The 14,369-nt window shown below is 33.9% G+C and overlaps 1 pseudogene; it reads right to left on the bottom strand.

The window, feature by feature from the left end:
* Window positions 1-287: 287 nt before the first annotated feature.
* LOC132172312 (protein SRG1-like) lies at window positions 288-2,780 on the bottom strand (annotated as a pseudogene).
* Window positions 2,781-14,369: the final 11,589 nt, after the last annotated feature.

The following is a 14,369-nucleotide window of genomic DNA, read 5'->3' as shown; positions in this document are numbered from 1 at the left end:
TAACAAACCTATATCCTTTTTTATTTTTTATTTTTTTGAAAAAAATTAATAAAGTTGACAAAATAATATGCACCTTTATTTGAAGATATTGTCACTGGTCTCCAAACATTTGAATGAACATAGTTGAGCACCTTTGCTCGTTGAGACGCTACCTAAATCCGGCTTGCATAAAATCAAACCAGATGGAGCATATACATGAGCCACAAGCACTCCTTACACAGTAGCTTCCATGACATTTATTTCCTTATAGAAAGTAGAATAGTCAATGAGTTTTCAAAACGAAAGGGTTAGTCTCAAAATCCTTTTTGTTCCTCATTTTGGATCCTCAATGCATCAATGTACGCCTTCCCATCGAGTTTGTGTGTGGAAAGTCTCTTGAAGTATTCTGCAACACCTATTCTTTGGAATAATGCTGGTGATTCTGGAGTAATAAAGCTTGGGGCTGGACCCAAATGTACTTCCATTTTTGGATTGTAAAATGTAGCCATAGAAAGCCTCTCCTTTGCTGAGTTTACAGTCGCACGATGCTCGATGCTACGATATATTCCATTGGTCACAATCTGCCAAACGATTCATGAAAACACAATGAGAAGAAATCACATAGCAAAGAGATTTGATGTGGTTCCAACTTCCAAGTCCATGATTTGATTAATTTACCTCTAAAATGTCTCCAATGTTGACAACAAAAGCATTAGGGAGGGGCATGACAGGAATCCACATCCCATCTTTTCTTATCTGGAGGCCTTCCATTTCATTGAGTTGGAGGAGGATTGTTAGGCCGACGGCGTCGGAGTGAGCGTTGAGGCCGATGACAAGCTCCGGTTGCGGACATGGAGGGTAGTAGTTCATCCTAATTGTCTGCCACCCATCTTCAAACAGGTTATTCATCTCATTATTTTCCATTCTTAGAGCTTTTGCCATAAGTTCAAGGATTTTCATGGCAAGGTTTTGAAGTTCTGCTGAGTAGGCTTCTAAGTTTTCTCTGAATGGGAGGGGAAGCTTGGGAAACAAGTGTGGCTTCCTCATATGGGTTGGAAGGGTGACGAGAGCAAACATGTCTCCCCAGTCAAGCTTTTGCTCATCAGACACAACAAAGGCCTGCCCAAACCCTTCCAATTCTCCTGGTTTTTGCCAGTATTTCTTCTTCTCTTCCATCGGCAGCTTAAAAAATTCTTTGAATGTCTAATTTTATCTTCTCCAACAATGAAGTGCTCACCCCATGATTTATTAACTGCAAAACATTTCCAACTTTTACTTGAAAGGAGTTATAATGATAGTTTGAGGTAATTTCATTTTAAACCTCTGAATTACTACGCGATTTGACAAGTTCTCTCCGAACTTCAAAACTTCTTAATTTGAATCCATGAACTTTCAATTGCAGTCAATTTGAACTCATCCGTCAAATTTTAAACGTTAAAAGTGAGACAATAACGTTTATATCCCTAACTTTTTTATAAAATTTCAAATTTACCCTTAATTTTAAATTAATTTTTTTTTAAAAAAAAATCACATGGTGACCCACCTTGTGACCCTTCTTTTAAATTTTTTTTTTCAATAAAAATAAAATTGAAGGGTAATTTTGTCTTTTTAAGGATTTTAACTGCAAAAATTGACGGAGGGGAGGATAAATTAATTGCAATTGAAAGTTCAAATATTCAAATTGAAAGGTTTTGAAGTTCGGGAACTTGTCAAATCGTGTGATAATTCAAAAATTTAAAGTAAAGTTATCCCTAATAGTTTCATATGAGAGACTCATCTCTTATAATTTACACAAAACTTATCCATTCATTTATGATAGGGATTGAGCGAATTGCAGCCAACTATAGCAGCTAATATAAGAAAGGCCCCAAAAGGATCCATATGCTCGAAGTGTGAGGTTCACTCATTCGAGCATGTAGATTCGGACACTCTCATTAATTACAATTTGGTAGGCAAATTGCAGCCAATCCCGATCTATTCATTTAGTAAGTGTTCTGAAAATTACTTGAAGAAAAGACAAGACCAGAATATGAAAAGAGCAGATCCACATATTGGAGTTGAACAAGTCGGTCACCAAACAAGGATTTGTTGGACTGTCAAATCATTGACTTTCTTTTTATGAAGTTCGGGTACACTATATGGCCCATTCAAGAGGAAGCACATGGGATAAGTTCAAATTGAGTTTGAAAGTTCAGAACAAAAGAGAGCCAAAATCATTGATGTCATACTCAATACCATGAGAAATGCTATTTACTCTGCGATTTTTGGGCTGGCATAGCAGTAAAAAGAAGTCATTATTATTATTTAAATCAATGATTTTTTTATTGATTTGTTTTATTAAAACTATTGCAAATTATTTAAACAATTAGTCATATGAGATGCACCGACACCAAATACTCATTATTAATCTCTGTCACTCCCTGTATATCCAAGTATTTTCACATGAACAATTTTTTTAATTATTTTAATAATGATATATATATATATATATATATATAGAGAGAGAGAGAGAGAGAGACCTGGAAGAAACCCCATTCTTTGCTTGCATGGTGCAACTTCTCCAGCTCGGAGTCCATAAATTCCGGGGAGAAAAGCTTTTGCATGTCGATGACCGGGACTTGGGGTAAACAAGCTGTGGAGTCGGAGATGTTGGGAGTGTCCTGATCGGAACGGACATACCGCGACGGCACTGTCGCCGTCGTCTCCTTCGCAAGCTCCTGAACACAGGGAACGGGGAGAGAGCTCCCAAAGTCTAACCCTGTTCTTTCTGGTTCCATAGCTCCAACCAAGAAAACCCACAAGGCAGAATGCTTGAATTCTACAAAATTATATATATATATATATAAAAAGAATCCTCTTTTCTAATAAAAAAAAAATAGTGGACTTAGTGTTGAGCGGGCAATGAAACAGAGAGTTGGGCCCAATTATTGTTCTTATCCATGAAGCCATGAAGGTATGGTGTCTGAATTTTTTTTTTTTTTTTTTAGGGAAAATTACACTTTATTCCGTTAAAGTTGATAGTGTTTCTCAATTCGAATACCAAAATTTTAATTTTTGTAATTTACTCTCTTAAAGTTTTAAATTTTTGCAATTTGACCAATAGTATCCAAAACTTTTCATATTGCCCATAATTTTTATTTTTTTTATTTTTTATAAAAAATTTTAAAAAAATTTTGGGGTGGCTTTAGGTATCTGGCCATTTTTGCAAACCCAAATTTATTTATTTTTTCATTAAAAAAAAAAATCAGGGGCAATATAGAAATTTTGGGATAATATTAGATGAATTGAAAAAAATTGAAACTTTGTGGGGGTGGATTACAAAAATTGAAACTTTGGTGTTCGAATTAAAAAATGCTGTCAACTTTGGGGTAAACTGTAATTTTTTTTTAATTAAAAATCCATTTTCGATAAATTTTAAATAAATACAAATACGTCATAATGCCAGCTCAACTAATTTAAAATTTCAATAATTTTTTTTTTTTTAAAAAAAATACAAATTTAATCTCTAACAAATAATATAAAGAAAAATTAGAGGCATGTTGGTGTACGGATTCACATCAACCTCGAGAAAGCTTTTCAGGGAGGAACAACTCTTGCAAAATAAAAGGGGCCTCACGGAGGGAGAAATTCTGAATATAAAAAGGTAAGTCTAGTAAAAATAATGTATACCTAGTGGGACCTTCTTTCCTTTTATAAACCCGTCATCCCACCATTGCTCGCTGGGTTGGACTGTCGGGTTTGGTTTTGACTTTGTTGTTGGATAGCATTGTAAGAATTCAATATATAATTAAATGCTAATTGACAATAAAAATTAGTAGCGGAATGAATAATTATATAAATACCTCTAACCATACTTTGCTCAAGCCAATTGAAGAACAACTTCACAGAAACAAATCTGGAAAACAAAAAAATATTGAGAGGTTCTTCTGACCTATGCCTACCAGTGAGTGCCAATTGATGGAATACACAGGCCTTATTTATAGGTAGGTCAGGGGACCCTCAATTAGAGCTGTTACCTCAATTATTCCTCCCATCAAGGAATAAAAATCAAATCAATACAGCTAATTGATTCCACAAAATAAAATTAGTAATAAAATCAAATACTTGTTCCACAAGAATTAAATCAGTAATTTAATTCAGAATATTTGATTTTACACAATAAACTTTAATTGGAATAAATTACTGAACACCGTAATTATATATTTTTTATAATTACAATAATATATGTGACATAAGGGACATACTTTAAATGAAATTTCTTACATTCTCCCACTTGGCCCTTATGACACATAAATTCCTTATGGTGTTCAATTCTATGATATGGCCAATACTTTATTTATTCCAACCATTCATGGAATCCTCCCACTCACTCAAGGAATACCACACACGAATCATGGCGGTAAAGCTTTTATATGATAAGCCGTCCCTTCAATGTATCACGATGTGCAATACCTCCCTAAATGAGTACCTTATGGATAATGTACTTTATGAATGAACTTCCAATAAGTCATTCGGGTCCAACTTTAATTTTATCCCCACGAATAAGAATGATATATATGCGCACAAAAAATCTTTATAACATAACCTTTATGTCTATAGACCAATTAAAGAGAAACTAAGCACAAATGAATTAATGAATCTCATATATTCCACATGGCTTTATACTTTCTTTACCGGTAAACCTTTAGTCATGGAATCCGCAATCATTAATTCAATACCTATATGCTCAATAGACACTTATTGTCACTTAATGTTCTCTTTCATAGTGATACTTTATGTCGATATACATACTTCTGCTTCTACTCAGTTTATTCTTAGAAAATATAACTGTAGTAGAATTAACTTAGAAGATCTTTATGGGTCTAGCTATAAAATCGACAATCTTGAGACCTTTAACAAAAATGTCTCAACCATAATGCCTGTGTAGTTAATTCACAGCATGTAATGACTTTTGCTTTCATGGTAAATGTAGCAACTGTAGTTTGCTTACTGCATCTTCAGTAAATATATACTGAAGTTGATTATCTACTATCTACACATTTAGCAAAAATCAAACCTAAAGAAACACCACCAAATGGTAAGTGTATCTTTAGGTTAAACTGTAGTTCTTGATATATTCCACAATACTATATTGACCCAATAGTCCAACTACTATTTCAATGCCAAGTCTAATGTAGACCCGTGCATACATATGAAATTTTTTTTTTTTATCTGCCTTTGTTCCAATACATTTTGGGATATTATCCTCTTTAATAATAGGTGCTACTGAAGATTCATAGTTCTTCATTCTGAATCTCTCACAAAACTTTAGTGAGAGGAACTTTATGTAGCAAACCTAAATTAGTGCTTGCAAGCAAAATATTATCTATATATAGGACTAAAAGAAATGTAACTTTACTCCCACTGACCTTAAGGTATATTCAATGATTAACAAGGTTCTCAATAAAACCATGTGAGGCAATAACCTTGTAAAAATATTATATACTATTAGTGAGAGACATATCTTAGTCCAATAATAGATATTCTTAATTTGCAAGCTTTCTGACTGTTATTAATAAAACCCCTTAAGTTGTCTTATGTACACCTCCTCTTTAAGATCCTCATTCAGAAAAATTGTTTTTCACATCTTTTTGATATAGCTCTAAACCAAAATGAGCTACTCATACTATGATAATCAATGCCTTCCTTTTGAGTAAGATCATTGGCTACAAGTCTAACTTTATATCGTTTAACATTACCCGGAAGTATCCTTTTAGGTTTTATAAACCCATTTGCAACCTATGGCTACAACTCCCTTTGGTAAGTCAACAAGACTGCAGACTTGAATTTTAGCCAATGATTTCATCTCCTCCTTCATGGCATTGAAAAACACAATGTGAAGTTATCTCCATCCAAAATGATGCGAAAACAATTTTTGGATTGTCCTTAGGCCTGACATTAAAATCAGACTCCTGGAAGTGTACAACAAAATCACTAGGGATTGTTGGTCACCTTATTCTAGAGGATCTACTTAATCCTACTTCCTCTGCATTTGACAAAGTTTGAATAGGTTTATTTTGAACTTGTTCCTTATGAGTTGACTGTTCTGAAACCAATTGTGGTTCAAGATAATCAATTTGATTTTTCTTAAGCACAATCAAACACCCTTCATGTGAAGGAGCTTCAGTCAACTCTTGTGCTTCCTCTAATTCAATCCCTTGAGGATAAGCACTCCCACTAAGTTCAGCGTTCTCTAGAAATTTTGAATCTTTAGACTCAACAATTCTAGGACTAAATGAAGAACAGTAAAGTCTAAACCCCTTGGAGTTTACTGAATAACCTATAAAATTCCGCTAGTTGTCATTGAATCTAATTACCTTAGGTGTGGATTATAAATCCTCACTATAGTAAGACAACCCCATATGTGTAAACAATTTAAACTTGATTCCATTCATTCCTTAATTTAGGCATCTTAGGGACAACCCTAAATGGAACCCAGTTAAATGTATACACAACAGCTTTCAAGGCTTCACTCCATTAGGAGAATAGAACATTACCTTTCATGTCCCATTTTCTTGTACCTACTATAATACTATCTGCCTCTATCAGATCTTATGATCTTGACTTTGTCTTGTTTTGTTTCTCTATTTCTACCTTATAGGTACTGAAAGCATTTAATGCCTAAACCTTATGATTTAGAAGATAGAGATACATAAACCTTATATGGTTATTACCGAAAGAGATATGATATCTCTAACCATTTAGGCAAGAAGTATGGAAAATGTTACACTTGTACATGATCTCAAGAATTTCAAAAAATCTTTTTGTTGGCACCTTTAGTGGTATAGTTGGTCTGCTTTTCCTTAATGCAGTCCACATAAATACCAAAGATAGTAAATTTCAAGAGTCGTAAAAACTCTATCATTTATCGACCTTTTATTCTTTATAGAGATATATTCCAATCTCCAATGCCATAACATAGAGGATTTTCTCATTCATAAGACTCTGCTTTATGTCAACATTTATATGCAGGGATTAATTTTCCAAAAATTGGGATCTAGATCAATTTTAAATAGAGCATTAATTTAATATTCCACCCTAAAATTTTAACAATATTCAAACTTGATTTTAACAAACTAAAATAGAAATTAAATTTTTAAAGAATTGTGGAATATATAAAAACATTATTAAGGCCAAAATAATGTAACTGAATTTTTTTAAAAATTAATCTATAGATCCCAACAACCTCCAATTGTAAACAAGTATTATTTAGAAAACCATGCATTATGTTGACAACGTGGACCGCTAAACCAAATTCAATCCACACAGTATTTAGGAGAGTCAATAAAAGAGATTCATGACATAGTAGATGTATGAGATTACCTTATTTCAAGTCATTTATGATACTTTATGCAATCATTCTTTATATGCCCATAATTTTCTTTAGTGTAAGAGAAACAAGTATCTTAATTGCCATAACACTTTGTTGGCACCTTGTTCTCTTTCATCAACTATTGGACATGATTGCCTATAAAGGTCTTTCCCTTAACATGAGTAACTTTCTGGATTCTCATGCCTTAATCTCTCATCTTCTTGAACACACATGATCAGAAGTTCCTTCATTGATCAGTTATCCTTATGTGTGCCACAAGATATTTGAAAAAATATCATATTTAGATGAGAAAATAAAATTGACCATAATGACTCAAAAAACTCAACCTTTAGGGACTTTATAATGAGCTGTTATGTCATTCATTTCCATAATGTGCTCAAGCACATTTTGAAATTGTAAAAGGTTTTACTTTAAAGCTTTTCTATTAGGGTGCAGGCCAAAGCCTTATTGGAACTCACTAAATGTTCATCAATTACCTTTCTTTGGCCTTAAAACATTTATGAATTAATTACAACACGATGTTAATTTTCTTTATGAAGTTCATATATATAATCTTGATGCAATTATCATTATAAAATCAGGATGCTGTGACTCTCCCAAAAATTATTATGACAATTACAACTTCATTAACATCGAATTTATTTAAATTAACCAATGATAATTTAATAGTAAATTTCAACCTATCTACGGGCAAAGGTTGCATCACGCATGAAATTTACTCTTTAATAGGACTAATAAATTTAACATTAATAAATAAAATTCTCCGTACCTGTGGGCCTAAGAGAAATTTTATTTTTAAAGTTAAATTTATTATCTTATTCTAATTAAATCATAAAAATAATAACGTCCCTGTGGGGATTAGTAATTAAATTTATGAATTAATTACAACAGGATGTTAATTTTCCTTATGAAGTTCACATATATGATCTTGATGCAATTATCATTATAAAATCGGGATGCTGTGGCTCTCCCAAAATTATTATGATAATCACTACTTCATTAACATCCAATAACTGTATAGATGCCACAAATAAAGTTCCCAAGAATAAAAGACAAAACCATCATGTTAGTGGGTAAACAGTATTTTTCCAAAGTACAACCGGATAGTGTCCCAGATAAGTGAGGGGGCGCACAACGGCACACTTAAGTCCCAAGACTTACCTTGCCAGAGCTTTCCGATTGCAATTTTGGATAGTACCATAAACATTCACCAACACATGAGGCTTAGTTAATTATTCTCAGGTCCAGGCATCAAACAATTTATATTTAAACAATTAAAAGAATCAATATATCCTTAAGTTCATGCATTAAAGAAACAATAATTTAATACTGAACAATTTAAATCATAAGATGAATAAAAATGCAACATAAAAGCATAATAATCTCAATAGCCTAATGGTCTTGAAGTGACCTTAGGCCTTTTATCCCTTAAGAACCCAAGTTCTAAACCCAATAAGCCCAAAACTTGTTTCTCCCCTTATTTTTTTATTATTATTTTTTAAAACTGAATGGGTTATCGGGTTGGGCTTCCTTATTGGGTCAGCCTTTGGTTTCTGTATTGGGTTGGCCCAATCGGGTTAGCCCACTTAATAAACCTTTTTTTTTTTTTTAACTGAATTGGGTTTGGGTAAAATAAAGCCCATACCCAATGGCCCAAAACCACTAGACTCGGTTTCCTTATGGGTTAGAAACCCTACCCAGATCATCATATTTCCTAATCCGAAAATACCCAAAACCCTAGCGCCGCCGCCGCCTTCCCCTTCACCATGCACCGCCGCCCAACGGCCAAAGGGCCACTGTGAATGGCGTCCCGTAGAGCCCACAAGCAGCCCGTTAAGGGCTACCGCTGCTACAACCGGTGGTGGTCGTCGCTCACTGCATGTGGCAAGATGCCGCTCAACCTCATGCAAGGCAGCGAGCTGTCGCTCAGTCATGCGGCCAAAACACTGCAACTTGGGGGTGGGGGGGAAGAAATCGGTGCAAACCGAAGGCTTGAACTGGGCCACCCATGGTGTTCTGTCCACCACACACCACCTTGATGGGTTCAGGTGGTTCGATTTCTCAAAGAAATTGGTTCAGTGAGACAAGGGTCGGTGCAAAACATACAGTGTATCCAAGAGTGACCAAAACCAACGATTTCCTTAGCACCTCTGGGTTAGACATGGTGTCCATGAGTTTCAGTTTGTTTCTTTTACTCATGACCGTGGGTTTAGCTTGTTTCAACAATATAGAAACAAGAAATAAAAATGTATATCAAAATGCCGTGGGTTTCATGCTTTATGTTGGTCACCATATTTTGTTTCAATAATCAAGTAAACAAAATAAATATTATTGAAACGAAAATAAAATTTTATAGCAGGCATATCAAAAATATAGACTGAGCAAATATAGTCTAGAGAAGGCTCTAATACCACATGTAAGAATTCAATATATAATTAAATGCTAATTGACAATAAGAATTAGCAGCGGAATGAATAATTATATAAATACCTCTAGCCATACTTTGCTCAAGCCAATTGAAGAACAACTTCACAGAAACAAATTTGGAAAACAAAAAAATATTGAGAGGTTCTTCTGACCTATGCCTACCAGTGAGTGCCAATTGATGGAATACACAGGCCTTATTTATAGGTAGGTCAGGGGACCCTCAATTAGAGCTGTTACCTCAATTATTCCTCCCATCAAGGAATAAAAATCAAATCAATACAGCTAATTGATTCCACAAAATAAAATTAGTAATAAAATCAAATACTTGTTCCACAAGAATTAAATCAGTAATTTAATTCAGAATATTTGATTTTACACAATAAACTTTAATTGGAATAAATTACTGAACACCGTAATTATATATTTTTTATAATTACAATAATATATGTGACATAAGGGACATATTTTAAATGAAATTTCTTACAAGCATATCAACTAACAATCGATCCATAGGAACTTAATTGGTTTAGTTGTTTTGCGTGGTCGATGGATTGCTAAGGTAGGGTCCTGAGAATCCGCTAGCAATAAAGTCTTTTAGATCTAATGAATAACTCACAAAATAATTATTCTCCGATGATCAGCTAGCATAGTATAATTAATCTCACTTTGAGAAATCACTTGCTAATTTTAAAAATTATTGTTGATATGGTGGCTTGAATTTAGAAGAGGAGTGCAAGAATTTTCATGATGCATCCTACTTATATTTTAACATTAAAAAAATGCTACACACACTCCCACTCCCATACACTCAAGTGCACGTTTCGTGATGCAACATTAAAAATTACCATTGAATCTAAAATTCAATCGTGATATATGTAAAATCTAATGGCGATTTTTAGTATTACGTTAAAGAGTATTTTAGAGTTAGAATGAAAGTCACTATAGGAAAAATAGCCTATTGCGGCGACCCTATGTTGTCGCTAAAGGCTAGACTTTGGTCGCTAATTATTATTAGAGATGACAAATGTTGTTGCTACCGTGGTTGCAAATATTAAGGAAGAGCGTTATAACATTACATAGCAGAAGTGCCCATTGTTAAGGAAGAGCATTGTAAGCTTTAATTATTGGCTAAATGTTCGGTGATCAAAATGGATTCAAAGTGTGCCAAGTCATTATGGCGTCCGGACGGGACTCATAGCCGTCTGGACGGGATTTCAAAATTGCACAATGAATTTCTCCCGAGAGCCTCGTCTGCAACCCCGTCTGCAAGTCCGTTCGAACACGCCGCGCCAAAAGAACGGAGAAAGCGATGTTGTCCTAGAGCCCATTCGGATGAGCCCATTTACCATCCGGACGGCCCGTAGTCTACTAGGTTTAATTTAAATGTAATTGAGTCCTAATTAGACTAGGGGTCTTTGTATTATATATATAGATCTCTACAGATCTATAAAAACATGAATTTCTGCATCTAAAATTCGCCGTCGTGAGCTAAGAGGGTCTTTGATATAGAGAGTCTGTTCTCTCTCTTAGAGTGATCGTTTGTTTTTACTTACTAATTGTTGAAGTGAAGTCAACTGGAGTTCTAGTGAAGGGAGATCACGTAGAAGGATTGTGCCTGCTGTCTTTGGAAAGGGCTATTGTGGTAGAAGGCAAATGGGTCGCTTGTCTTATACAAGATCGTGTCAATTGCAAAGGTTTTGTAAGTGTGAACGTCTTGTAATCTTTTATTCTTTTACTGAGTTAGTTGATTTCTTGGGTTTTGGCTGCCCCGGAGAAGTTTTACAATTAGAGAGTTTTCTAATTGGTTTCCTCTTTGTAACCAAAATATCTGTGTTCTTTATTGTTCATTGCATATCTGTTTTTGGTTAATTATTATTTGTTAGGTCAGATCTATTTCAACATAATATTGTGTGAAACACCTATATATTCAGATATGTGTCGTTTGGAGTCGTATATAGAATTTTCAATTAGTATCAGAGTGGGTTCACTCTATTTGGATTAATTTCCTGAGTGTGATCCTAGACTCCTCATAATATGTCTCACACAATTGCACCTAACTCATTTCCCGTCTTTGACGGATCCAATTATACGTTTTGGAAAATTCGTATGAAAGCATATCTCAAATCCGTGGACGTTTGGCATATTGTTGAATCTGGATGGACTAATCTTGATAAGGCAATTGCCGAATTTTCAAAGGATGAAAAGAGTGCTTCATCTACGAATGACAAAGCGTTAAATGCCATCTTCACATCTATCTCCATCGAAGAATTCTCAAGAATTTCTCGATGTGTAATAGCTAAAGAAGCATGAGAAACATTGGAAATTACTCACGAAGGAACTAAAATTGTGAGAGCTTCAAAAATTCAGATGCTAGTTTCTCAATTTGAAGAGATTAGGATGGAAGAGGAAGAGACATTTGATGATTTTTATTCTAAGCTTAGCACTATTAGAAACTCTACTATTAATCTTGGAAAGAAAATGACTGATGCTAAGATAATAAAGAAAATCTTAAGATCTCTACCTGCGAGGTTTATACCTCAGATTACTGCTATACAACAGAGCAAAGATCTAGAGTCAATGAGAGTAGAAGAACTTGTTGGTTCTCTTCAGACATTTGAACTCATGTTACCTAAGTCCAAAAGCTCAAAAAATCTTGCTCTTAAGATCAAGGTTGCTAAAGGTAAATCAGTAGTTAACTCTGATGAGGATTCTAGAGACGATGAAGAAATAGTTATTATTGCTAGGAAGTTTAGAAAATTTTTTCAAAAACAATGGAAATTTTAGAAGTAGGAAATCAAAAAATTCTGTGAATCCTAGTCATGAGGTTAGAGATAATTATGAAGGCAAAAATGATGAAAATCAGAAAGATAAATTATCTCGTTGTCGTAAGTATCATGAATATGGTGGTATTGGTCATATTCGTGCATATTGTGGAAATTTGATAAATTCAAAAGGCAGGGCCTTTAATGTGACTCAAAGTGATAAGTCAGACAATGAGGAAAAAGCTGAAAATGTTGCTAATTATGTAGCTTTTAAGGTTTTTTATGATAGTGAACATGAGGCTAGTGAGTCTAACTCTCTAGATAGTGAACTTGACATATGTGATAATGAATCAGAAGAGGATGGTGATCTACAAAATGCTTATAATGATCTATATGTGAAATGCATTAAATTGAAGAAGTTGAATAAGCAGCACTTGCAAAAAACTCAAAGAAGTTAATCTTGAAAATGATCAACTTTCTATTACCTTAACTGATTCACATGCTATTCATAATACTTTGATGTTTGAAAATCACATGTTAATTGCCAAAGTGAAATCCTTAGAGAATGATCTTAATGAGTCAAGAAATCAACTGAAAACCTTCTCTAGTGAAAAGCTAAATCACATGTTGCATAATTAGAAACATTCATTTGATAGAACTGGATCGGGCTTTGATAAATCTGCTATTTCTTCTACTAATGTTGCTTCTCCTTCAAAGTTAATTTTTGTGAAACCAGTTTGTAAAGAAGAAAGCTTGACTAAGAAGAAGAAAATGTATCCTCCAGTTTCAAGAGGTGAGAAAGATAAGGGAATTCTAGCTGATTCCTATGTGTCTCGTTCTACACTGAGATGTGCTCATATGCCAAGGAACCAACCTTCTCAAAGGTTCATTCCTATATGTCATCACTGTGGTAAGATTTGGCATATTCGCTCTAATTGTTTTCAGTTGAATAATCATGAGTCAAAAAGAGAATATTTTCGTTCTAGGGATAGTCATGAGGAATTATTTAGTATGCTAAGGGGTGTTATCACCTAGTTAAATGACTTGGACAAGAGTCGCACTTCTGTTCCCAAAATGAAGAAAGTTTGGGTTGAGAATGTTGATACTGTTCACCCGTTGAGGGGGAGTGGTATTGGACTCACCTAATTTAGGTGGGCACATTGCATGCCTAGGATAGACTTTGCTTATATATATATATTTGTGTCCTAGCGTCATAGTTTGTTGGGTGTTTGTTTTTTTTTTTTTTTTTTTTTGGTTTAAATTTTTAATGTTGTTTGCTTTTGTTGTTTGTGTTTTGGTTCTTTTAACATGTTTTGTTTTGTGTGCATTTTTTTTTTAAAAAAAAATATTCAAAAAGACAAAAATATTTTAATTTGGTTGTTTTTCTTTTTTCTCTTTTGTCTTATATACCTAGATAGTCTATTAATTTCTCATGTTGCTTTCATGGATTTAATTCCTTGCGTCTTGGAATATTCTAAATATGCAAGAGATAAAAAATTGTTTTAATAGACTTGTTTTTGTGGTTACCTAAAGCTCGAGTATATGTGGTACGTTTTACCTATGCTTAATTCTTATGCACACTTAAGCTTAATTTGTGGTAATTTTTTTAAAAAAGTGAGGTATGTTAGGTAACAACATAAGGTGCTTTTGACTAGTCATATTTTTTTTAAATTGACCATATGCTAGTTGAACTTAGGGCTTAAAAATTCCTGCATGCTTTCTTTTGTATAAATCACCAATTGTTTAAGGACACTTTCTCAAAGAGAAAAAGAATCAAAATAGTGAAACAAAATCAAAAGAACAAGTTCCTTATGGAATTTATTTTCACT

This window comes from Corylus avellana, chromosome ca2 (genome assembly GCF_901000735.1).
Source record: "Corylus avellana chromosome ca2, CavTom2PMs-1.0".
Lineage (NCBI taxonomy): Eukaryota > Viridiplantae > Streptophyta > Magnoliopsida > Fagales > Betulaceae > Corylus > Corylus avellana.
The sequence above is the reverse complement of the archived record's forward strand: the minus strand, read 5'-3'. Positions and strand labels throughout refer to the sequence as shown.